We start from the raw sequence: 26798 nt of genomic DNA on the forward strand, positions 1-26798 counted from the left end.
TAGGTAAAGATATCATATTAACTGTAGTTTTTATACAGTAAACACTATAATGGAAACCACATTGAAATAGTACTACCATAGTAAAAGAAATAGGAACATGATGGTACAGTGTTGGATTACATTATAGATACCACGGTTGTGAAACTACTTTTAGAAATCAAATAAAGTCCCGTAGGATTCCCATGGTGGTGCTACAGTAGGCTGTTGCATTATAGTACCATTAATAGCGCATGATGGTACTGGAGCAATCTAGGTAAAGTCCCTGCTTGCTTGCTTGCTCAAGGGTACAGCAGCAGCAGAGCTACCCTGCAGAAACATCTTGGATCAATGTGCAATTCTTTGAAAGAATATAGAAAGAGATGGTAGGATTGTACTCACAGCTGCAGAGGAAAGCCAGGGCAGAAATTAGCACCAGAGTCTTCATCTTGTCTGCTGGTCTCGGGCTGTTCAAGTCGGTGAAGTCAGAGCAGAGAAGCAACCGTATTTATACAGGAATGGGGCTCTGAAGCGAACTCTGTTATCATAATTGTTTGCAAGAATTTGCATAAAAGACAAAATATCTGCAACATTGCATCAATGAGACAGGTGACCTCACCAGCATATCTCATCATGTAAATACTGTATACGAAGCGGGCTGATGTTTGTCATAGAATTGCCTGGGGTCTGACTTCATGTGACTTTATATTTGAATGTAGTTTATAATGTATACCAGCGAGAAGATGCCATTCGCTCAATATAATCTCTATTTCAATGCATTTTATAATTTACTCTTATTATTATTATTATTATTACTCATTTAATTGGCTTACTGGAAAAGAATTCCGTTGAGGGTTTCTGTGATGTCATAAACTACAAGTCCGTTTGCTTGAGTCGCTTAAAACAGTGTTTCTCAACCCTGGTCATGGGGACCCCACTGTCTGTCTGTCTGGGTCTCTGCTGGTTTTTGTACCAACTAAGGAACTGCTTTCAATGACTTAATTGAAGCATTAATTGAAAATAATTTGCATAATCAGAGCTTTTTAATAACTTTTTATTCAGCAAAATTATTTTAAAAATGTAAGCAAATTGTTTAGTCAAATGGAGTGTTTTTCAATGAAGTAATTGAGAACAGCTCCTCAGCTGGAACAAAAACCAGCAGAAACACAGACAGGCAGACAGGGGGGTTCCCACGACCAGGGTCAGGAAAATACTGCTTCTATACGTTATAAAATGCACTTCTCATAAGAGAATTCATTCATTCAGTGTTCAGACTCCTCACTGTTTAACTCTTTTCTCATTTCTTTCAACTGTTTTACTCATACCTGCACTGTAAAAATAGCACTAGGAAACAAATATTTTGTTAAAATAAGCCATACTTGTAAATTGTATAAAATCGAATACATTAGTAGTCTTTTTGATTTTTTCACTATGGCAAAAATAAATCTGTTAAGGGAAAGGTTTCATCTGGGTTCTTAAATACCTAGATTGGAAGGTAAAGTTTGGAGAACTTTCATTTAGAATTCTGTAAAGAACCAAAAAAGTCCTGTGTAGGGGACAAGCCAAAGAACTATAAAAAGTTCTGAGAGGAACTGATTGTTCTTAGAGTGACATTTGAAGTACATAGTAGTCATACAGTGTAGTAGCCCATTTATTATTATTATTATTATTTATTTCTTAGCAGACGCCCTTATCAACGGCGACTTACAATCGCATGCAAATACAAATACATTCAAGTGTTACAATATAAGTCATACAATAAGAACAAGAAATACAATAATTCTCAAGTGTGACAAACCACAATTCAATAATACAGCAGATAATAGTGAAAGTTACATCAGGATATGATTAAATAGTGATAGTTACATCAGGATATGATTAAGTACAAAATACTACAGATTAAACACTTGGCAGATTAAAATATTCTGAGGTACAGGATTAAATGCAGTAAAATAGGGGGCAGATAAGAGCAAAATAAAGCATATTTAAATGAAGGGTGATAGTGTCCCAGGATACAACAGAGGAGTTCTACAGGTGCTGTTTGAAGAGGTGAGTCTTAAGGAGGCGCCGGAATGTGGTCAGGGACTGGGCAGTCCTGACATCTGTAGGATTTATTAAACAGCTGCAATGCTTGTCAGTGTCGGGGCATTACAGCACTCTTTTGTTTAACTTTTGTCAACTTTTCAAATACGACCGGTTTCAAATCATCAGTGCTGCTATTTATTCTTAATAATGCCGTGGAACTCTCACAATGCTGTATTTAAATTAGTAGTATTGCGGCTCTCTTCATCAACATTTATTTTTTATACTTTGTGAATTGTTGTAATGAGAAAGCAGACTGCGCTTTCTTTGCACTGCGACTAAGCCAGTTTAGTACATCTACCCCTTAGAGCAATTTAGTTTTTGCATCTCTGCCTCAGGTCTGTTCAACTTTGGCAACCAAATGAGTCCTTCAGTGAGTCTGTGCTGCTGTCTGAGCAAATTAAGGGAGGCCACGTGAACCGGTCAGAGAAAAAATATCAATCCATGAGATGTGAGATAGTTTTATTAATTTATTTTAAATGAAGTAATAATTAGAATGTGGTGTGTTCCTAAGACAATATTGTGCTGGTGCTTTGTACGTTATCGCCTCTTTTTTTCCTGCAGTGTGAGACAGTTTATCTGATTGTCCAGCTGTAGAAAAGCTAGCTCTTCTATTAGTTCCAAGTAGATTCAGCCATTGAGCTCAAGCGATGAGAATGTGTGTTTTTTTAATTGCAGTTCCAGTACCTGAATAACACGACCTAGAAATGGCTGCAAAGCTCCCGGACAAGGCAAAGTCGTATGAAACTGAAAGGCAACTGTAAATCTACTTTTTATTTTTTTAATTGACGCTACTCAAGACTACTTGGTTCATTAAATGCAAACAGAAAATGAAGTTTTTAAACGCATTCCGAGACAGATTCCCTGGCGAGAATAAAACGCTGAGATAATTATAAAAAATATATAATGGTAAAAAATAAACTAGTTATGTTTGATTTATTATTGTTAATCAAAATAAATATATACTGTAAATTTAATTTCAGTGAAAGTGGTGCAGGTGCTTTTGCGCTGCTGTTAGCCATTGTGAGGACTCCAGGAGGTTAGAGGAGGATAAATACAGCTGTATCATTTACTAAAATGTTTCACAAAATAAGTATATAATAGAAGTAAACCAAAGAAAATATACCCTTAGTATGTTACTTATATTTGCTTCAAAATAATTTGTGGGATGGGGTCACCTTTTAAAATACCTTTTAATATAACTCGAAGAGTGTAACAACCAACAAGTTGCTTATGCACTGTATTTATTTGTGTTTTGTGCTAGGACAAAGAAAAAAAAAAACTTCTGAACTGCTAATTGTTCCTCTGCCCCCAACTAATCAACCGGTGCTACATCAAACAAAACTATCAAGGGAGGGGGGAGGGTGTGAAGAGGTCATTGCATTTTAGTAAATTAAATGGCTTCATCTACTTGGAACTAATAGAAGAGCTAGCTTTTCTACAGCTGGACAATCAGATAAACTATCTCACTCTGCAGGAAAAAAAGAGGCGATAACGTACAAAGCACCAGCACAATATTGCAATAAAACTATCTGACATCTCATGGATTGATATTTTTTCTCTGACCGGTTCACGTGGCCTCCCTTAATTTGCTCAGACAGCAGCAGAGACTCGCTGAAGGACTCATTTGGTTGCCAAAGTTGAACAGACCTGAGGCAGAGATGCAAAAACTCAATTGCTCTAAGGGGTAGATGTACTAAACTGGCTTAGTCGCTGTGCAAAGAAAGCACAGTCTGCTTTCTCATTACAACAATTCACAAAGTATAAAAAATAAATGTTGATGAAGAGAGCCGCAATACTACTAATTTAAATACAGCATTGTGAGAGTTCCACGGCATTATTAAGAATAAATAGCAGCACTGATGATTTGAAACCGGTCGTATTTGAAAAGTTGACAAAAATTAAACAAAAGAGTGCTGTAATGCCCCGACACTGACAAGCATTGCAGCTGTTTAATAAATCCTACAGATGTCAGGACTGCCCAGTGCCTGACCACATTCCGGCGCCTCCTTAAGACTCACCTCTTCAAACAGCACCTGTAGAACTCCTCTGTTGTATCCTGGGACACTATCACCCTTCATTTAAATATGCTTTATTTTGCTCTTATCTGCCCCCTATTTTATTGCATTTAATCCTGTACCTCAGAATATTTTAATCTGCCAAGTGTTTAATCTGTAGTATTTTGTACTTAATCATATCCTGATGTAACTATCACTATTTAATCATATCCTGATGTAACTTTCACTATTATCTGCTGTATTATTGAATTGTGGTTTGTCACACTTGAGAATTATTGTATTTCTTGTTCTTATTGTATGACTTATATTGTAACACTTGAATGTATTTGTATTTGCTTGCGATTGTAAGTCGCCCTGGATAAGGGCGTCTGCTAAGAAATAAATAATAATAATAATAATAATAATAAATGGGCTACTACACTGTATGACTACTATGTACTTCAAATGTCACTCTAAGAACAATCAGTTCCTCTCAGAACTTTTTATAGTTCTTTGGCTTGTCCCCTACACAGGACTTTTTTGGTTCTTTACAGAATTCTAAATGAAAGTTCTCCAAACTTTACCTTCCAATCGAGGTATTTAAGAACCCAGATGAAACCTCTCCCTTAACATATTTATTTTTGCCATAGGGAAAAAATCAAAAAGACTACTAATGTATTCGATTTTATACAATTTACAAGTATGGCTTATTTTAACAAAATATTTGTTTCCTAGTGCTATTTTTACAGTGCAGGTATGAGTAAAACAGTTGAAAGAAATGAGAAAAGAGTTAAACAGTGAGGAGTCTGAACACTGAATGAATGAATTCTCTGATGAGAAGTGCATTTTATAACGTATAGAAGCAGTATTTTCCTGACCCTGGTCGTGGGAACCCCCCTGTCTGCCTGTCTGTGTTTCTGCTGGTTTTTGTTCCAGCTGAGGAGCTGTTCTCAATTACTTCATTGAAAAACACTCCATTTGACTAAACGGTTTGCTTACATTTTTAAAATAATTTTTCTGAATAAAAAGTTATTAAAAAGCTCTGATTATGCAAATTGTTTTCAATTAATGCTTCGATAAGTCATTGAAAGCAGTTCCTTAGTTGGTACAAAAACCAGCAGAGACACAGACAGACAGACAGTGGGGTCCCCATGACCAGGGTTGAGAAACACTGTTTTAAGCTACTCAAGCAAACTGACTTGTAGTTTATGACATCACAGAAACCCTCAAAGGAATTATTTTCCAGTAAGCCAATTAAATGAGTAATAATAAGAATAAGAGTAAATTATAAAATGCATTGAAATAGAGATTATATTGAGCGAATGGCATCTTCTCGCTGGTATACATTATAAACTACATTCAAATATAAAGTCACATGAAGTCAGACCCCAGGCAATTCTATGACAAACATCAGCCCGCTTCGTCTACAGTATTTACATGATGAGATATGCTGGTGAGGTCACCTGTCTCATTGATGCAATGTTGCAGATATTTTGTCTTTTATGCAAATTCTTGCAAACAATTATGATAACAGAGTTCGCTTCAGAGCCCCATTCCTGTATAAATACGGTTGCTTCTCTGCTCTGACTTCACCGACTTGAACAGCCCGAGACCAGCAGACAAGATGAAGACTCTGGTGCTAATTTCCGCCCTGGCTTTCCTCTGCAGCTGTGAGTACAATCCTACCATCTCTTTCTATATTCTTTCAAAGAATTGCACATTGATCCAAGATGTTTCTGCAGGGTAGCTCTGCTGCTGCTGTACCCTTGAGCAAGCAAGCAAGCTGGGACTTTACCTAGATTGCTCCAGTACCATCATGCGCTATTAATGGTACTATAATGCAACAGCCTACTGTAGCACCACCATGGGAATCCTACGGGACTTTATTTGATTTCTAAAAGTAGTTTCACAACCGTGGTATCTATAATGTAATCCAACACTGTACCATCATGTTCCTATTTCTTTTACTATGGTAGTACTATTTCAATGCGGTTTCCATTATAGTGTTTACTGTATAAAAACTACAGTTAATATGATATCTTTACCTATAGTTTTAGCACTATAGTAGTTTAGTATTGCTGTTTCTCTTCTCCAAAAGGCCTTTGATTTGTACTTTTGTGACTTGTGAGTGTGACCTGTAGGAATGTGTTGTCGAACTCTCCAGAACAGTGCTGACAAGTTTTCTTGCTTTGTTTCAGCTGTGGAGACGTTTTTTTTTGTAGCTCCGAATAAGCTACCGAGCTATAATATAGCAGATTATTTTAGAGGCAAAAGAGAAGCTGGCAATGAACCCGCAGTGCTGCCTGAGGGAAGAGGTACGTCATTTAAAGTGTTTAAATCTACAGGAGACCTGCATTCCACACAGACCCCAAATCTGTTGATTAAAGAGCTATACAAAATACTACTGCAGATATCCAGTTCCAGTTATGAGCAGGATCAGATAGGAGTGCTGGAAGTGCAGTAGAGGAGCAGCCGCTATACAAAATACTACTGCAGATATCCAGTTCCAGTTATGAGCAGGATCAGATAGGAGTGCTGGAAGTGCAGTAGAGGAGCAGCCGCTATACAAAATACTACTGCAGATATCCAGTTCCAGTTATGAGCAGGATCAGATAGGAGTGCTGGAAGTGCAGTAGAGGAGCAGCCGCTATACAAAATACTACTGCAGATATCCAGTTCCAGTGCAGTTGAATTCAAATACAGGATTTATATTCAGATCTAACTAGGAGCAATAGCAGGGAGCAGCAAGGCAGGAGGCAGATAAGTGGGAGTTAATGAACATGCGAGTTTGGGTGTCATGTAGTCCAGAGAGGTAGAGCTGTGAGGTTTTACAGGTGCTGTCTGAACAGGTGTATAATTTAAACTTTATTTTTTACATATTCAAAGTGTTTAGTTTTTAAACACTTAATAGTGTTTAAATTGTGCCGTGTTTAGAAAATAAGCATCAAGATGTTTTTATTGACTGTTATTACTGTGTGTGTGTGTGTCTGTGTGTGTCTGTCTGTCTGTGTGTGTGTGTGTCTCTGTGTGTGTGGGTGTGTGTCTGTGTCTCTGTGTCTGTGTGTGTGTCTGTCTGTCTGTGTGTGTGTGTGTCTGTGTTTGTGTCTGTGTGTGTCTGTGTTTGTGTCTGTGTGTTTGTGTCTGTGTGTGTGTGTGTGTGTCTGTGTGTGTGTCTGTGTGTGTCTCTGTCTGTGTGTGTGTGTCTCTGTGTGTGTGTGTGTGTCTGTGTGTGTGTGTGTCTCTGTGTGTCTGTGTCTGTGTGTGTGTGTGTGTGTGTGTGTGTGTCTGTGTGTGTGTCTGTGTGTGTGTGTGTGTGTGTGTCTCTGTGTGTGTGTGTGTGTGTCTGTGTGTCTGTGTGTGTCTGTGTGTGTCTGTGTGTGTGTGTGTGTCTGTCTGGCAAATTAACAAATAAGGCAAGAACATTTGAAATAAATAAACTTTTAAGAATTTTTGTTTTGTTTGTTTAAGACTATCTTCGTTTGGTGGATTTTCCATTTTGAAAACACGAAAATAATTATAAAAAATATGCATATGAATTTGTAGTCCAGTTTTTCTCCACATAGCCCTCACAGCTCTTTGTATTTCTTTTGATCTGCATCAAAAGGTCCCTTTATCCTGATTCTTCCTCCATTCGCACAGGGTGAAGGTACGTCTTTTAAAGTGTCCGGGTTTTTGTTCTTTTTTTTAAATGCAGTTCTCAGTCCCCACATGTTACTCCAACTGTTTCAGTGACATCATCCCTGCAACTGTAACATTCTTCATTGTGAACATTTTGACAAACAGCAGCAACGTGGCTTCAGCGAGGCAGGCGACTCCATCAGTAGAAATGTAAATATTTTCTAGGAAGCGGGCAGATCCTTGTAACAGACTTGCCTGGGGTCTGACTTCATGTGACTTTGTATTTGAATGTAGTTTATAATGTATACGTTTATGCGTCTGCTAAGAAATAAATAATAATAATAATACCAGCCAGAAGAGGCCATTCGCTCCATATAATCTCCTCTACTTAAATGCATTTTATAATGTATCAGTGTTATTCTTCTATTTCAAGCTTGTGGTGTTTTTTTTTTTTCAGGAGAAGGCGTGCAGTAGATGAGGAGAATCGCTCGCCTGTTTAAAAGCAGAGGCTTCTTGTTGGAACTGCAATTCCTCTAATGTAGTCTAGAAACAAATAAAATAGGAAACATCTTCCCTCTCTGTGTCTCTGCTTCTTATTCTGTAGAATTCAGCAGGGCTGGGGGCGGGGCCTGTTCCATTGGTTATGCACACAGACACACAGCACAGACACACTGACACACATACAGTACAGACACACAGCACAGACACACTGACACACATACAGCACAGACACACAGCACAGACACACTGACACACATACAGTACAGACACACAGCACAGAAACACTGACACACATACAGTGCAGACACACAGCACAGACACACTGACACACACACAGTACAGACACACAGCACAGACACACTGACACACACACAGTACAGACACACAGCACAGACACACTGACACACATACAGTACAGACACACAGCACAGACACACTGACACACACACAGCACAGACACACAGCACAGACACACTGACACACATACAGTACAGATACACAGCACAGACACACTGACACACATACAGTACAGACACACAGCACAGACACACTGATGCACACACAGCACAGACACACAGCACAGACACACTGACGCACATACAGTACAGACACACAGCACAGACACACTGACACACATACAGTACAGACACACAGCACAGACACACTGACACACATACAGTACAGATACACAGAACAGACACACTGACACACATACAGTACAGACACACAGCACAGACACACTGACACACATACAGTGCAGACACACAGCACAGACACACTGACACACATACAGTACAGATACACAGCACAGACACACTGACACACACACAGCACAGATACAGCACAGACACACTGACACACATAGAGCACAGACACACAGCACAGACACACTGACACACATACAGCACAGACACACAGCACAGACACACTGACACACATACAGTACAGACGCACAGCACAGATACACAGCACAGACACACTGACACACATAGAGCACAGACACACAGCACAGACACACTGACACACATACAGTACAGATACACAGCACAGACACACTGACACACATACAGTACAGACACACAGCACAGACACACTGACACACATAGAGCACAGACACACAGCACAGACACACTGACACACTTACAGCACAGACACACTGACACACATACAGTACAGACACACAGCACAGACACACTGACACACATACAGTACAGACACACAGCACAGACACACTGACACACATACAGTACAGACACACAGCACAGACACACTGACACACATACAGTACAGATACACAGCACAGACACACTGACACACATACCGTACAGATACACAGCACTGACACACATACAGTACAGACACACAGCACAGACACACTGACACACATACAGTACAGACACACAGCACAGACACACTGACACACATACAGTACAGACACACAGCACAGACACACTGACACACATACAGTACAGACACACAGCACAGACACACTGACACACATACAGCACAGACACACAGCACAGACACACTGACACACATACCGTACAGATACACAGCACTGACACACATACAGTACAGACAGACAGCACAGACACACTGACACACATACAGTACAGACACACAGCACAGACACACTGACACACATACAGTACAGACACACAGCACAGACACACTGACACACATACAGTACAGACACACAGCACAGACACACTGACACACATACAGTACAGACACACAGCACAGACACACTGACACACATACAGTACAGACACACAGCACAGACACATGAATTAGCTTCTCAGCATCAGGCAATGATAAAAAGACCTAATCTTGGCAATGTTACATAAATAATAAAAGGACACTTTAGTGGTATTGTGAATATGACCCTCAAATCATAAATCAGAATCAATTACAAATCCCAGGTTTCTGGCTTTGGAATTTATATTTGAATTATATTTACCTAAATTAGTTTTTATAGAATTTACCAACTCCAATTTCTGCTCCAACTACAGTTACCTGAATTTAACTGCAAAAAATGTTGGGACATCCAGCTTTCCACCTCCAACAGACATGCAATTAGGGTGGAGACAACTGATATATCCCCAGGTTTCACAGAGATGTAAAGTTGTGTGTCGTCAGCATCACAGTGAAGATGTACATGGTGTTTATGGATAATCATGCCCAATGGTAGCATGTATAAGGAGAATAGTAAGGGGCCAAGAATGTAGCCCTGGGGTCACCACAGGAGATAGTGGATAATTGTGATACAGAGTCTGCTATTGAAACAAAATTCTGCCTGTCCATAAGATATGACCAGTCTAAAACAGTTCCTGAAAGCCCTATCCAACTTTCAAGGCGATCAGTTAAACTAGCATGATCAATAGTATCCGGGTTTCTGCTGACATTGGTAAAGTGAAGAAGAAACGCTTTTAATGTTTAATGTTCACTTTTAATATGCTTTGTCTCACACCATGGATCATGCTAGGGAAATGAGACCAAATTTGGGCAAGGAAATTACATAAGCTAGCTGTATATCTGTGCTGTATGAAGTCATTTATTTGCTTAGAAACTAACATCTCTGTGCCATGCCAGCTCAAAAAAAAACAAGATCTCCGATGCCATGAAAGCTCAGCTCAGCTCAGAAAATAATATCTACACTGATGCCAGCTCAGAACACCAACAGCTGAGACCTGTGTGTGAGATCACTGATGTGTGTGAGATCACTGATGTGTGTGAGGTCACTGATGTGTGTGAGATCACTGATGTGTGTGAGGTCACTGAGGTGTGTGAGGTCACTGAGGTGTGTGAGATCACTGAGGTGTGTGAGATCACTGAGGTGTGTGAGATCACGGAGGTGTGTGAGATCACTGAGGTGTGTGAGATCACGGAGGTGTGTGAGATCACGGAGGTGTGTGAGATCACTGAGGTGTGTGAGATCACTGAGGTGTGTGAGATCACGGAGGTGTGTGAGATCACGGAGGTGTGTGAGATCATTGAGGTGTGTGAGGTCACTGAGGTGTGTGAGGTCACTGAGGTGTGTGAGATCACCGATGTGTGTGAGATCACGGAGGTGTGTGAAGTCACTGATAGCTAAATATTTAAATAAATCTTAAATCTCTCTTAAGTAGATTTAACATTTAGCTAAATATTTAAATACATCTTAAATCTCTTAACTAGATTTAACATTTAGCTAAATATTTAAATACATAACATTTAGTTAAATATTTAACTTGCCTCTAACATAACATAATTGTACCTGTGTGTGTGTGTCTCAGTTTGTTTGTCTCAGTGTGTGTTTGTGTCTCAGTGTGTATTTTGTGTATCAGCCTCCACACAAAGCCGAGCGCAGTGCGGTATACTGTAATGATGCTCCAGTCAGTCTGACCGGACTGCACCTGAACCATCTTAAAAACACGAAGCCTCCAATAAGCTCATTTGTAAAAGTTAGTAAAGAATGGCGCTATATAATCTAAGGAAGCTGAATGTGAACTCCTAGCTGGAGCAACGAGAGAGGGAGAGAGGGGGCGGGGCAGAGAAGGAGGCGGAGACGCTGCTAGGCAACCGGCTCCTGAACATTCCACTCCGCTGAGCAGAGACCGTTAGGATTTAAAAATGCCAAAGTTCCGAGCGGCGTCAGGCGCTTCGTTTAATTAACACACCGTTGCTGATATTTTAATTTGGAAGAGAACCATATTTTAAATACTCAAATAGCACTGTATTAAAAAATACTTGCTTTGACCAACTAAAAGCTATGACCAGCAATTATAAGCGAGATTAAATATAAGTGCTTGACGCGCACTGACATTTAGGGACACACACACAAATAATAATAATAAACATGTTTTGCTTAAATGTATTGTTGAATGTCTACAGATCTTTTTGTTACTTCTTTCTTACATAACACGTGTGCAGTTTAATTCTTTTGCATCAACACAATTAAAATGGTTAACGTTTTATTTATTTATTTATTTATTTTAGCTGCCTGCTCGCATGTTCCTCAGAAGGCGCTGAGCTGCCTCTCCGCACACTGCGTGTCGTTTTGAAGCGCTGTGTTTAAGATATTTTCATGTTTGAACTCCTGGCTCCCTGTTAAAATGCAGTCTATCCTGCCATCAGTTCCCCTGCATCCTGATAAAACGGGCACAACATGGATTTTTTTAAAACATTGTCAAACTTAAACCAGGGGAAATCTTTTAGCCACGGTTGGTTGAACTTGTATTTTACAAAACTGTGAACACGCTGCAACTATGCTTTTGAAGCACTTGAGTTCAAGACTCACTTCATATCAAGGACAGAGGCTCATGGGAGTTGTAGTCTAATCCGTTGGCCAATGTGTTCAGCTTCGGGAGTTTAGAATGAAGACTACAGAGCGCGTCAGCGTCCACGAGAAGCGCCGCGCACAGCAGTGCGAATCTGGAAGAGAGACTTCAGCGTTAGTCTAGACGGGTCCGTGTAACGAGCGCGCTGCAGGGTATGCGCTAATCGTGTGAGGGGAAAGGAACAATTAAAATTAACCCTTTAAGGTACAGGTTACTACTACTACCCACCCCCCCAAACAGAATTATACCAAATCATTATTACAACGAAGTGCACCAATTCAAACGTACGGACAGGTTGGATGCGGGCGTTTAAGTTTGTCAGTTTTTCTCCTCTTGAGTCACTCTCCAATATTAATTGGATACCATTTGAACAACAAACAGCGAAGAAAAAAAAGTTAACTATTAGTTTGGTTAAGAAAGATATTAATAGGTTTTTAAAAGACATTATTTATTTCTTAGCAGACGCCCTTATCCAGGGCAACTTACAATCGCAAGCAAATACATTTCAAGTGTTACAATACAAGTAATACAATAAAAGCAAGAAATACAATAACTTTTGTTCAAGTGTGACAAACCACAATTCAATACAGCAGATAATAGTGAAAGTTACATCAGGATATGATTAAATAGTGATAGTTACATCAGGATGTGATTAAGTACAAAATACTACAGGTTAAACACTTGGCAGATTACAGTATTCTGAAGTACAGGATTAAATACAGTAAAATAGGGGGCAGATAAGAGCAAAATAAAGCACATTTACATGAAGGGTGATAGTGTCCCAGGATACAAACGGAGGAGTTCTACAGGTGCTGTTTGAAGAGGTGAGTCTTAAGGAGGCGCCGGAATGTGGTCAGGGACTGGGCAGTCCTGACATCTGTAGGAAGGTCATTCCACCACTGCGGGGCGAGGGTGGAGAAGGAGCGGGCTCTGGAGGCAGGGGAGCGTAGCGGAGGTGGAGCTAGTCTTCTAGTGCAGGCGGAGCGGAGAGGTCGAGTGGGGGTGTAGGGAGAGATGAGGGTCGGGAGGTAGCTGGGTGCAGTCTGGTCCAAGGCATCTGTAGGCTAGTACTTTTGAATGTTATTAATGTTTGAATGTTGTCACCGTTGGAAAATAATAAAGTTAAGCTTCCCAAACAAAGTGCTCGACACACAGTCACACACACAAAGGGGGAAGGAAAAAAAAAGTGTTTCTAGTTTACACACACACATATATATTTAATATATATTTAATATATATATATATATATATATATATATATCAACTACCTCCTAATTTAAATAAGATTTTTTTTAAAAAACATAAATAAGACTGCACTTACTGTAAAAAGAGCGCGATGGCTATTGTATCTGTCCTCCACGCTGATTGCCCGAATAACCACGACACCTCAACACCACCGACATCGTTTAACCGGACCCGACCCGAGTATATGTACTGGAGACGCTGGGTCTCGGCAGCGATAGCAGGTGGGATTGATCAAGCAATTCCGACCCATTGCGCGCTCTGGAGGATCAATTGAGGAAATCGACCCGCATTGCGTCATTAATTAAATTAAACTCAGAAAACAAAATACTGCTAATGATGATGATGATGATGATGATGATGATGATGATGATGATGGTAACTGGGGACTCCCGATCAGCAGTTAATCACGCGTGATTAAGACCACGTGTTGACTCTTCAGTTCAATCTCAGTCAGGTGCTGTGATCGGAAGCGGTGCGATTCTGAGGGCTTTATAAACCCCGGGGCGCGCCGCGTCCCACCAAGCGAGCGAGCGCAGCGGCTTCTTTCTGTGGTAGAGAAGCGAGGTTTTGTTAGTGATTGCTAATCTGTGGTGGACACGGCTGGAGAAATCGTATTGAGATGGGGTTCAGGCTGCTTTTAGGGTGAGTTTAATTTTTTTAAATTAGATTTTAAGATAGATATAGATATTGTCTCACTATTCGTGGATTGTGGTTATCACATTTTCAAACAATTCTACCAACCCCTATATCTGTGCACATTTAAAATAATTAACAATTTAGCATAGTCCTTGGTCTGTTTAAGTTAATTTGAATTTCAGCATTCTACTTCAGTTAACTGGCTCCTGCGGATGAGTGTGCCGGATGTCTATGAATTCACATGTATATGTGATTATTATTGTTCCAGAGTTGCCTGGTTATGCGCGGTGTTGCCGGCTGGCTTGGTCGCTCAGGACTTGTCGGGTAAGATCAATATTCACGCCGCAGAACAATCTCCAGTCTGCAGTGTAATATATCTGTATCACTTGGGTTCATGTGGTACTTGTGTGTCTTGGGTTCACAAACCCAGCTCTACACTAATGTTGGGGTATTTAATGTTATCCAGTTGGGCTAGTCCAGGACTCCCGCTAACTGGAATCTGTGTATTATGTCTATCACAGTATTAGCAGATATGTTTAATAAATTGATTGACCGCCCTTGTATACAGAATAAAAGGGTGATGGCTCTCGGGGCAGATCAGATAATTGAGTCACTCGGGATGCTTAATGAAGAGAATTAATTGAACTGGGAACTCGCCCTTGATGATTTGGCATGTAACGTTTAGACTTCCTGAACGCTGTAGTTGGTTCAAGTTATGAGTATTCTATTAATCGATTGAATTGGCAGCTTTGTTTAGGCTTATGAAACGCTATATAGCCAACTTACAAAACGTTTTATCTATTCTATTTAATATGGTGTGTGACTTTGTGTTGCCGGTGTTCTTAAATAACGGAGCGGCTCTGTGCGTTCATCTCTGACTTCAGGTAACTTTGTGACCGAGTGCCGGGATCGGTACTTCTGGATGTCAACCAATGGCAAGTTTGCCGGCAGTAACTTTCGCTTTGACGTCATCGGTAAGTTGGGTCGGTTTAAGAAACGGCAGCTGTGCGGGCATTCGGGTTTTGAGTATAGGGTAAAGCATTGGGTCTCTTTTTGTTAATAAAAACCTTGTGGGGTATCAGAATTAAAGTAATTTAAAGGAAACTCTTGTTGGCTGGTTAAGAGTGCCACAGATAAACGGAATCTCTGAAATGATTTCAATCCCTATGGGATTTGCTCGGTACCCCGTTGCGTTGTTCTCCTTCATTTTTATCCCCCCTCCAGATAGAAGCGGGGTTTACCCGCTGAATGACAGCTACGCAGCGGCGTGCGGGTTTACGTATTCCTTCAACCTTCCCGGAGACTTGATCTTCAGAGCGTCGTTCTTGGCCTGTCACGTGGAGAGCGTGGTGAGTACGTCACTGCAGTAAAAAAACCCACTTTACACTCTCGTACACAGCAACAGGGAACTGAAAAAAAAAACACATGCATCTATATAGTCCTGTTCCCTTTATCAATTACAATGTTCATCAAGTCTGCAATCAGCAGGTAAACATCTCGCAATGGCAACGCATTCATTTGAAGTCTGTTTGGTGCATTAAGTTCCTTTCAATTGAAAGAGGTGAACCATCTCAGAAATGGTCTCCAATTCCTTTTAGGGGTGCAATGGTCTTGTCATCCACCCTGTTTTTGGAAGTCCTAGCCCCGTATGCCACTTGTGAAGAAGTCTCCAGTACCAACCGGTTCTTTCTCCGTTCTCTCTAGAATGACGTCTCCTATGCGCTCCAGTACCGCTTTGTGAGATTGGACTCTCTGGGCAGAGACGGTCTACCCCTTCTCCCTGTCCTGCAGCACGGAGAGCCCCTGGAACCCCCGTGAGATCGTCTGTGAGGATAACTACATGGAGGTGAAGGGGACCCCCGAAACTAGGGTTCACAATTGAGCAATGTATCTGCTCCTATTAATAGATCAATCGCACCCTAGTGATTTAAGGATGAAAATGACTCCTATTGCATAGCAGTTTCACCCATTCCAGGTTTTATGATCAGCTTGATTTTACCCACAGTGTGTAGGTAACAACCTTGGGTGTCAATTGTAGTAAAACCAGGATTGGATCAAACTGCTTTGCATTGGGAGTCTTATTTTGCTCCCTGGGCAGCAGTGAAGTGGTGGTTAGGGCTTTGGACTCTTGACTGGAGGGTTGTGGGTTCAATCCCTAGTGGGGGACACTGCTGTTGTACCCTTGAGCAAGGTACTTTACCTAGTTTGCTCCAGTAAAAACCCAACTGTATAAATGGGTAAGTGTATATAAAAATAATGCGATATCTTGTAACAATTGTAAGTCGCCCTGGATAAGGGTGTCTGTTAAATTATTCTAACTAATGGAGTTACACTTCAGGGGTAAACGCGATTCCTGTTGCATAGCAGTTTCACTTCCGGTCCAGGTTTTACTGTGAGCTTGATTTTAGCCACAGTGTGCCTAGGTAACAAGCTTGTCACAAAACCAGGCACGTCTGTGCCTGCTATGCATGGGGAGTCTGGCTCCAATCCCTGCTGTTCAAACCTCCTGCCCCCAGGTGTCTGTCAGGAAGAATGTCCCGGTCATCGCTCAGGAAGGACTGGAGAAGGAGGACTGGGAAGCGGCTCTCTCCATAGTGAGTGAACTTTCAACTGGGATGGGGGGTGGGGGGGGGTACAGGGCTTCCCAGGTCCTGGAGGACCCCTTGTGTCTGTTTAATTCTGCCTGAGCACTCAATTGAACTATTGGCTTAAGACTTCTTTAATTGTTCAGCATCTAAATGGCTGGCAGTGTATTCAACTTTTAGAAGTAACTTAAGCTGAGGACAATTGCAGGTTTAAGCACGATTAGATGAGTGAAGGGTGTAAGCAATTGATAAACTGGTTGGAATGGGAATCTGCAGATGCAGGGGGTCCCCAGGATGGGGTGGGGGCGGGTGTAGAGCAGGGGTGTCAAACTGTTCCTGGATGGCCACAGTGTCTTCAACCCACAGCTCTGAAGCACTTGGTTTCATTTGATTAATCGGACACATTAACATCTCTCCCGGGCCTCTGTTTGTATAGGTAGTGTACCTCAAATTTTTTTTTTTTTGAAATCCACTAAGACAATGCAAAAATATTAACCCTATTCAATTGGCTCAAGTAAGTTCATTGAGAGAAGCTGGAATGGGCACTGTCCCTCGAGTGGAGTTTGATGCCTCTGGTGTAGAGGTTTCTTTCTGTAGTGCTTGCAGTGCCTCTTGTGGACACTCTCTGAACTGCACCTCTTGCAGCTTCCCGAATGGCTCTGGGTCTCGGCTGGCTTTTCGTTGTGTTGCTCTGCAGGCCCAGGGAGCGGTGATGTCCGTGTGGCAGGTGGTGTTCCACAAGACCGGGATGCCCCCCAAAACCATGACCGCAGCGGACGCCCGTACTGCAGGATACCTCGTCAACTCCACGTCCAGCCGCGTCATTTTCAGGTCGCCCTACGGCATGCCCATGTCCGAGGTGCTGCTGGTGCGTTCTTAAAATACTGTGATCCCAAACCAGCTTCCATTATTTAATAGCGTCCTTTTGTGTGCGAGCGTCCGAAGGCTCTTCAGAAATAGAGGCAAAAAATGGGATATTACGAGCTTGGCATTTTAATATTGATGGATTTAAAGTTAAATCTCTTGCAATCAACTTAATTTTCTGAATTTAATTTGACTATAGCTGCCTTCTCAATTTTGCATATGACTAGGAGTAAAATCTAGCCCAATTTAATCTTGTGAACAATTTAGATCTATGCAAGTGTTTTGTATTGCAGGATGTCATAATATTAGTCTAGGAATGACTTGCAGACTCCTTTTTATCCAAGGTGACTGACGGGTGTTAAAATGCAAGATTCATATTTGCACTTTCTGTAAACCACACTTCAAAATACTTGTAGGATGCTACAAGTGAAGATTACAGCAAGTTGTGTCTATAGTGGTGCAATAATGCATCAGCTGAGGATCCAGTAATGTGGTGCTGAGGTCAGGAGAGTCCAGAGCAGGAGGGGCGGATCGGGAGATCTACAAGCACAGTCTGAACAGGGGGGGTCTTGAGGGGGCAGTGAGGTGCGGGGCTCGTCGCGGTCTCTGCTCCAGTGAGGTGCGGGGCTTGTCGCGGTCTCTGCTCCAGTGAGGTGCGGGGCTCGTTGTGGGCTCTGCTCCAGTGAGGCGCAGTCTCTGCTCCAACGCGCTTCTCTATCCTCAGGTGTCGGGGATCCCTGTGGAAGTAGTCAGAGCCACTGTGTTCTACAAGCAGAGGTGGATGCTGCTATTGGTGGACACTTCAGCTGCCTGCGCCAAGAGTGAGTCACCGAGGAGCACAGCAATCCTAGGAGGGCTAATGGTCTGGAAGCATTACCTGAGCTGGGAACTGAAGTGGAACAGTCTAGTGCATTGTACACTTGACTTTGCATTGGCTGCAATAGCAACACTTTGACACCTGGTGGCACTGTGTGTTATGTAGAACTCATTCTTCCACAACCTATTAACCCATTAAGTGCCATTGTCCTCCTTTTTGAGGATGGGGTGTAACTTTTCATATTTGAACATGTGACTGACATAGCTCCATGTTAAATCTCTACCCTAACATATTAAGTCTAGTGTCAAACTGCATAAATTCTCCAAAGTTTACTAGTTCTGGTTCTAGTGTTTGGAAGTGCTTAATCTTCCATGCATTAAGACCATAAACATCTTGTCATCTGACTTTTAAGGGGAGGGGGGAGGGGGGGGGAATAGTATACCATGGCAAAATGCCTCCCGTTATCTCTTTCCAGACCCCTCTGTTTTCGATGGCACCTACCTGAGCTGGGTCACCCCGAGGCTCATCACCCCGCTGGTCTTGCATCCCACCAAGTTCCTGGATAAACGGATCACAATGGGGGTGGAGGGGAGGGGCCTGGATGAGGTCGCTGCTACCAGCAGGGGGTACCAGCTGCTAGTCAACCGCACTGCAGTGGAAATCCGCATTCCCTTCGGAGCTGTGGGGGGGTATCGCAAGGTAAGATAGCCAGGGACCCTCTGGTTGGGTCTCTGTCTGTGGAGGCTTGGTGATTTTTAGAGAAGGGCTTTTTCCTGGCTTGGCCGCTGACCCTGAGCGAGTCACTTCACCTTGTGCTCCGTCCTTCGGATGAGACGTAAAACAAACGAGGCCCTATTGGAAGTGACTCTGCAGCAGTTGTGAGGCATAGTTCACACCCCTAGTCTCGTCAAGTTGCTTTAGAGAAGCATCTTGCTAAACAATTAAAAGCCCCTTTCTCCCTGGAGAAGGGGGTGTAGTGGCAGCAGTATTGCTTGTCACTTCTCCCTGTATCTGGGGGAAATCCCTTGTTAACTACTTGGCATAAGTTATTGCATATGAGAATCTGGGGATATAGGGGGAAGTCTTGTTTCTTAACAGATGCTTTTATCCAAGGCGACTTGGACTAGGGGGTGTGAACTATGCATCAGCTGCAGAGTCGCTTGCAACAACGTCTCCCCCGAAAGACTGAGCACAAGGAGAAGTGACTTGCTCAGGGTCACAGTCAGATGTTGTACTGATTTGCATATCTAACTTTTTGTCTTTAGAGTCATGTGATTGATAACAAGTACAACCAGATGTATGAGATTGACCTTTTCCTGGAGCACCAATGGGCCGATGACCTGTGGGAGGTGACCCAGCACCGCTCCTTCAAGCCAGCCCGCTCCCCCTACCTCCCTGAGACCCCTTATGTGGTCAACAGTGAGTACTCTCCACAGCCCCGCACTGTTGGTGTAACCTTGGAGCATGCAATTTGGAGGTGAACAGGGTTAGAAATTAGTGCTGCTGCACCCAGTCCTGGGGTTCAGAGCTCCCCTCAATGAAGTCTGTTATTGAAATAATCAGGAGTTTGAGCAGGGTTACAAACTCGCACTAGCCCTGCTGCTGCACCCGGTCCTGGGGTTCAGAGCTCTGTTCAGTTATGTTTCTTGCTCTTCATCTCTCTCTATCCCTGTTCTCAGACACCGTCCCGAGTGAGAAGGGCTTCACGGTGACCCTTGGTAACTTCAAGCCGGACGTCGAGCTGAAGAACTTGACCCTCAACGGGGTTCCCCTGACCCTTCCTGAGGCCCAGAACAGAGGCGTGAAGATCAGCGAGGTCCAGCATCCCAACGGCACCAAGGACTTCGTCCTGAAGGTCCCCTTCAACAACCCGCTGGTCTCTGCAGAGGTGAGGATTAACCCCACTTGAATAAGGAGGTACCAAACCATTGAACACAACCATACCATTGGAAAAAGCCTCCTGTTCACTGTGAAAGATGGCTTAACTTGTATACACGTGACCATGATGTGTCACAGGGGAAGACTCTAGAACAAACCTGCAACATGAATTATACAGGAAACCTAATTGCACATGGACTGTATCATGCACTGCCTTGGAGAATGGCCTGTCTGCAGCAGGTGACAGTCCAGGATTTGGGGGGTGGTTCTGTCTAACCTTTGACCCAATTTTCTCCTGCAGTACATTGGGGCTCTCATCAGGAGGTACACCTTGAACATCAACTACACCTTGAACATTGTCCCCCAGAATGAGCCATATTTTCACCCGGCCGCTATTGTGTGCGATGTGAAGGATGTTAGTAAGTAAACTGGGGGGGGGGGGGGTCTTTGACTAGTTAGATCTGTAAGAGCTTTGCCAGGTTCCCCAACTTGCAACAACCCCATATCTGACATGGGCTACATTGTGGCATCGATTTTTCTGTTTTCAGCATTGTACCACCACTCTTGAATTGTATATCGCCAACTGTTTTTTTTCAAAGCCAGTTGGACACAGAATATGCCAAACTACAAAGTGGAGATTTTGAAAGCAACATTTGTTGACCGACCTACCAATCCCTTCCCTCTAGATCTTCCTGATGTCAAAGGCTTTTGTACGAACCGCAGCGTGGTTTTCGAAGTGACCCCGGGCAACATGGACTCCAGCTGGGAGCTCTGCATTGGGAGCCGCCCTCTACCCTACACCATCGTTGAGCCCAAGATCACCATCGAGTTGCCACTCTTTAGCATTGGCTACATCTATGAGGTGAGGATCTCCCAGGGGTTCAACGTTGAATCCAGGGCTAGCACTGTTTGGTCAACTGGTAGCCTCTACCGAGGGACTTCTCTGCCCAGCCATGCAGAGAATTGACCATTGGGTTGGTTAGTTTGAGTTTTAGTTGCCATTAATCTTGCTACACTCTGTAGGACTGATTTGTTACCGACTGAAATTCTCACACCAACGCAGGCTTTCCTGTAGGTAAATCTAAGTGACAAATCTTGTTGTTTTCTAATACATTTTGAACACTACTCCTAGATGCACCCCCAAACTGAGGCAGCATGCTTGGTTTCAGAGGTATCAAACTCCCCATGCTTGTTCACTTAAAGTACGTTGCTCCAAGGGTACTGCCAGCCTTGACGTGTCCCCTGCTTCCTCCCTCTCAGGACATCTCTGAGGGGCCTCACCGTTCGAGTGGAGCTGAACATGAGGAACGTCAAGACCTTGCAGGTTGAGAAGCAGTTTGTGCAACGCTGCCCAATCCCAACCAGGGAGCTGCTGGGTGAGGAGGACTCCTTCACTGTGGTGGACGCCTCGCAGTGTCCTGGCCACGCTTCTCACCAGAACTAGCCACTCCAAGGATCCTATTGCCATGCATTCTGAGCCTGTGGGACTTCTGTTCTTGAATGTCCTTCAGATTTTTGAAGTGGTCCCCAGTTTATGGCTGATCTAGTTGCAGAGTTCAGGGTCTTGAGTTTTCATGTCTGTTGGGAATCCTAGCTCTGATACAAGAACTCTAAGTAGCCTTTTGTTTTTGGAGACGACTTAATTGACAAGTTGAATTCACTTGTTGCCACTGTAAATATTTAGTTAATTGCAATCTTGATCAATGTGTTGGAATTCCTTTGGGGAACCCTGTTTTTAACTTGCATGCAAGTCCTAGCAAAAAATGGTTGCACTGTAGTCAATCTGGCTGCATGGAAGCTGGGTGTGAAGAGGTAGGGGTAGGACAAGGAGTTGAGGAGAATGACACTAGTCCAGCTTGAAGTGTAGACCTCTGACTTGCAGGATCTGGTGATGTTATTGGGGTAGCATGGTGTTGCCTTGATTCAGTCTGGTCTCTAATTCATTCTTCTCCTCCCCTGCCACAGTGTGCTTTCCTAACGGAGTGGTGACGGTGGTGGCTGTGACCATGGAGCCCATACCAGTAGTGGATCCCAGCAAGACCACCCTGCTGGACAAGACCTGCAAACCCAAAGAGTTTGACTCGACCAGGGCTCTCTTCACCTTTGGGGTGAACACCTGTGGGACCAGGAGCCAGGTGAGCTGGGGCTTCCTGCGTGGTGTTGTGGGTCAAGGCAATGGTCCTTCATACAGGTCTGGCACTGGTAGACCTGCACTGGATCATTTGGTTGTTTTTTTAGCATTTTTATCCAAAGCAACTGGGGAGTGGTTGACTATGCATTAACTGTCTGGTAGTCTTTAGATTTTGCTATTGGGAGGTCAGCTTTGTATTGCCAGCATGCTGTTCTGGCTTCTGTGTTTTTCAGATTGTGGGTAACTACCTGATCTACGAGAACGAGGTGCTGTATACCAGAGCGCTTTTCCCACCCAATGCTCCAGTCATCACCAGAGACTCTGAATACAGGTAAGCACAGGGAGTCCCGGTTCACAGGAAACTGTGGTGATGTCATAGGCTGTGACATCACACAGCCCATTTGCCCTGAACCGGACTACCCAGCTGGACCATGCAGTCCGTTTTACACACGACTCCAGCCCCTGATCTAAACCCGTGTGTCGTTACCTCGTAGGCTGACGATCCGCTGTCGTTACCCCCTCAACGACACCCTGACGCTGGCTGCTGAAAGGAAGGCGGTCCCTGCTCCAGCCCCCTACTCTGTGCGGGGGCTTGGGTCCCTGCAATTCTGGTCTTATGACCCTATGAGCAGAGGTACAGAGTATCTAGCAAGCTGAACCAGGCTTGTCTCCTGGGACTAAAGGATATAAAATCTCTTCAACAGTTTGCTTTGATCCATTGTTTGTGCTGCGTTTAGGAACCTGCCAGCTGATTTAACTGATTTAAATGTGTAGAGCGAGATGACTTCAAGGTCTTCATTGAACATTGGCTGCATCAAAAATCACTAAATGTTCTACTTGGCATTTACTGATTCAGCTGAGCATTTTAAATGGAACATTTCTTTAGAGATCTGTCCATTTTGAACTGGATGTGCTTTTCATGTTGTGTGGTAGCCCTCTCTGTCTTTTTTAAAGCCTTTTAGCATTTTACCAAATCCTTATTTTGTTTTGCAGCCAAGAGTCCCAGAGATGTTCTGAATCTGAAGGCTCGGCTAGCCAGGGGTGAGTTGAACTGTCTTCACTTCCACTTGTCAAATTCTGCTCTGTAGTCTTCATTCTAAACTCCCAGAGCTGGTCACATTGGCCCACTGTCCAGATTAGACTACAACTTCCATGAGCCCCTGTCCTTGCTATGAAGGGAGTCCTGAACTCCAGTGCTTCAAAAGCACGGCAGTGACTACAATTTTGTTTCTCCCCTCTAGATGTGAGCTACTCCCAGTTCTACTCTGCGTTCCCCGTGTCCCAGTCTCTGCTGGAGCCCGTGTTTCTGCAGGTTGAGCTCCAGCAGCCTCATAGCCAGACTGACCACCTCATCCTGCAGGACTGCTGGGCCACACTGACCCCTGAACTGGACTCCAGCCCTCAATGGGACCTGGTCACTGACCGGTGAGGGGTCTGCTAGTCCTCTAGCGCTACCCATTCAGCTGTGCTTTCAATGCCGGCTTGCCATGACTCCTGTTGTCTCTGCAGCTGCCTGGTCACTGGAGACTCGTACAGGACCCACTTCCACCCAGTGCCGGCCAGCACTCTCACCAGGAGCTCCCCCCAGCTCCAGAGGCTTGAGGTGCGGGCACAGCAGTCTAGCAAGGACTCTGCCTTCTGGAGACAGGTTAGTGCCCCCTCTCTGACTTGAACCTGGGACGATTCACTCCATGCAAAGTGCTTCAGTAGGAATGCTTTTATTAAACTTCAATAGAAAAGAGGGATTGATGCACTACTGACTTCAGCCACAGTGTGGCAGTGTTCTCCTGTTTAACGAGAGCTGCTTCTGTCCCTCCCCAGGTGTATTTCCATTGCATGGCTGTGGTTTGTGATCCCAACCTGGAGGATACCTGCAATAAGACTTGTGTGTCTGGAGCCCAGAGATCTGGTGAGCATCTGGAGATCAGTCCTGTAATACAAGCAAGCATGACCAGCTGCAGTACAGCATCAACGCTGCTGTATTGAAGCTGCTATCATTGAGTGACGGGAATACAAAGCCTAATCTATTTAAGATTTGAATATCCTGAAGGGTCCTTCTTCCTGTGTAATATATACAATTCTCTATTTGAGTGTTTGTAAGAGGAGATTCTTTGTATTGTGCTGGTAATGCTCTCTGCATTGAGTGAGTTTATAATGATGCCTTTTCATGCAATATCTGTTGCAATAATTTAATCCAAACCATTAAACCTGAACATTTCATTACAGTAAAATGAATCCAAAGAAATCTATATATCAAACCTCGGAGCTGGCAATAGTCCTTTTATCTGTACCCTGGTGAGTTGTTTCAATTTTGTCTTTCTCTCAGCCCGTAGTGTGTATCGATACAGCCAGATCAGAGGCTACATTTCTGCTGGGCCGGTCCAATTGGTACCAGAAGGACAAGTCCTGGACCTTCAAACAGCAGGTGAGACCTTGAGAGAGTTCTGTTGAATATCCTGGTCATTGAATTCTAACCCTCCTCATCTGATGCTCTGCCTCTGGAAGGGATGCAAACTAAAACCTCTCAATGTATATGAGGCTTGCTGCTCCAGAGCTTAAAGGGGGTCGATTAGCAGGAGGTTCAAATCCCGGCTCAGCCACTGACTCGCTGTGTGTGACCGTGAATAAGTCACTTCACCTCCTTGTAATCCGTCCTTTGGATGAGACGCCAAACAAACAAGGTCCTATTGGAAGTGACTCTGCAGCAGAGTTCACATCCCTAGTCTAAGTCGCTTTGGCGAAGTGTCTGCTAATCCACTAACTTCCAGTGTTTGCAGTAATAAACCACTAGATGGTGCTAAAGGAGCACTAAGCTTTTGATGGGGTGTATGTGGTTTTATTTATTTTTATTTTTTACTAGAAGCATGATCAGACTGTATAGGTAACCAGCTCGGGTATGTGTCTTATTAAAATATTAGTGTAAACAGGAATAGACAAAACTATCCAACTGGTCTTATTTCCATTCCTGTGATGCTAAATCGCTATCCTATAGCCGGTATGAAATATCAGTTCTGATAATTGTCCTTCAGAACTGGATGCAGCAATTTGTAGCCAAAACTAATTTATTTAAATTGAGGACTTCTCACGCCCCCCCCCCCCCCCCCCCCCAAACAAATAATAAAATTTATGAATTTGCATAAAGATGGTGTTCAAATGTTAGTTCACTTTTTAATGTTTAGGACCTCCATGCTTACTTGTAGAATTTCTTGAAGTTGCTAGGCAACGCTTACAGTAATTGGAGGCGTCTTGTGGCTCCCCTGGGTCCTAGTGCTCAGCTCTCATGTTTTGAATTTCAGGTGACTCCCCCTTGGTTCCGGCGCTGGGCGTGGCGTCCGCTCTCCTCGGAGTTCTGCTCGTCATTCTTGTTGCTGTCGGATTCAGGAGATGTTAATCTTGCTGTCTACCCCAATAAAGATTTTTGCATCTCGATTCTTGTGTCCTCCCATTGCTTTCTTGTACCCTGAAGGTACACCAGGAATCCAGCGCTGCTTGCTGTTCAGTCTTTTAAGATAGTGTTTGGCTTTCATTCCAATTGAGCTCTTCATTACTTGACTACACCCTTAATTGAAATTATTTGCTTAGTTAAATCTCTGCAGATTCTAAGTTATCTAGAAAAATCTTAAATCCTATATATAATTATAGCTCTGAAGTCTAGTAAGCGAATTTAGTTCAGTTGCGTAATTCGGCGCTCTGTTAGAAAGAAGTGACAGATTGAGGGGTCTCCCAGGACAGGGATTTGGGGAACCCTTTTTTGAAAGGGGTAAAAGCTGCTAGCGTCTGGTCTCAATTCAAACCGATGCGTAGAGCTCTGGAATGAATGGGTACCCGGTCAGAAACTCCACGCTATTGCTGTCAATAAACGTGACGCGTCCAGGTAAGGGAATGGCACGCAGAATTAAATCTCCTGCATTCTGTAAGCAAAGTGCTAAAGACTTACTTTGAAAGTTAATTTGCAAGGGAGGTCTGTCTGCGCTACTCCTGTTCATGGTACCTGCGCTCGGTCGGGTCACGCAGTGTAGGCGTGGCTAGGTGGGTGTCCGTTCTATACTCCCCCTCGCTCTGTGACGTGTCCCCCAAAATCGCCCCTGAATTCACAGCTGTGTCCCGTTTACTGCACTTAAACTACCAGTTAGTGTAAAGTAGATGTTT

At 43.4% G+C, this 26798-nt stretch overlaps 1 long non-coding RNA gene and 1 pseudogene across 1 annotated transcript; both read left to right on the forward strand.

Annotated features, from left to right (window-relative positions):
- Nucleotides 1–5591: 5591 nt before the first annotated feature.
- LOC117965843 (uncharacterized) lies at nucleotides 5592–8246 on the forward strand. The gene is made up of 4 exons (XR_009320036.1): nucleotides 5592–5725; nucleotides 6254–6370; nucleotides 7660–7701; nucleotides 8131–8246. It is a non-coding gene; the product is annotated as an uncharacterized LOC117965843 (long non-coding RNA).
- A 6000-nt stretch (nucleotides 8247–14246) lies between these two features.
- On the forward strand, nucleotides 14247–26078 carry LOC117404732 (uncharacterized; annotated as a pseudogene).
- The last annotated feature ends 720 nt before the right edge of the window (nucleotides 26079–26798 follow it).

Source organism: Acipenser ruthenus, chromosome 51, assembly GCF_902713425.1.
Source record: "Acipenser ruthenus chromosome 51, fAciRut3.2 maternal haplotype, whole genome shotgun sequence".
NCBI lineage: Eukaryota > Metazoa > Chordata > Actinopteri > Acipenseriformes > Acipenseridae > Acipenser > Acipenser ruthenus.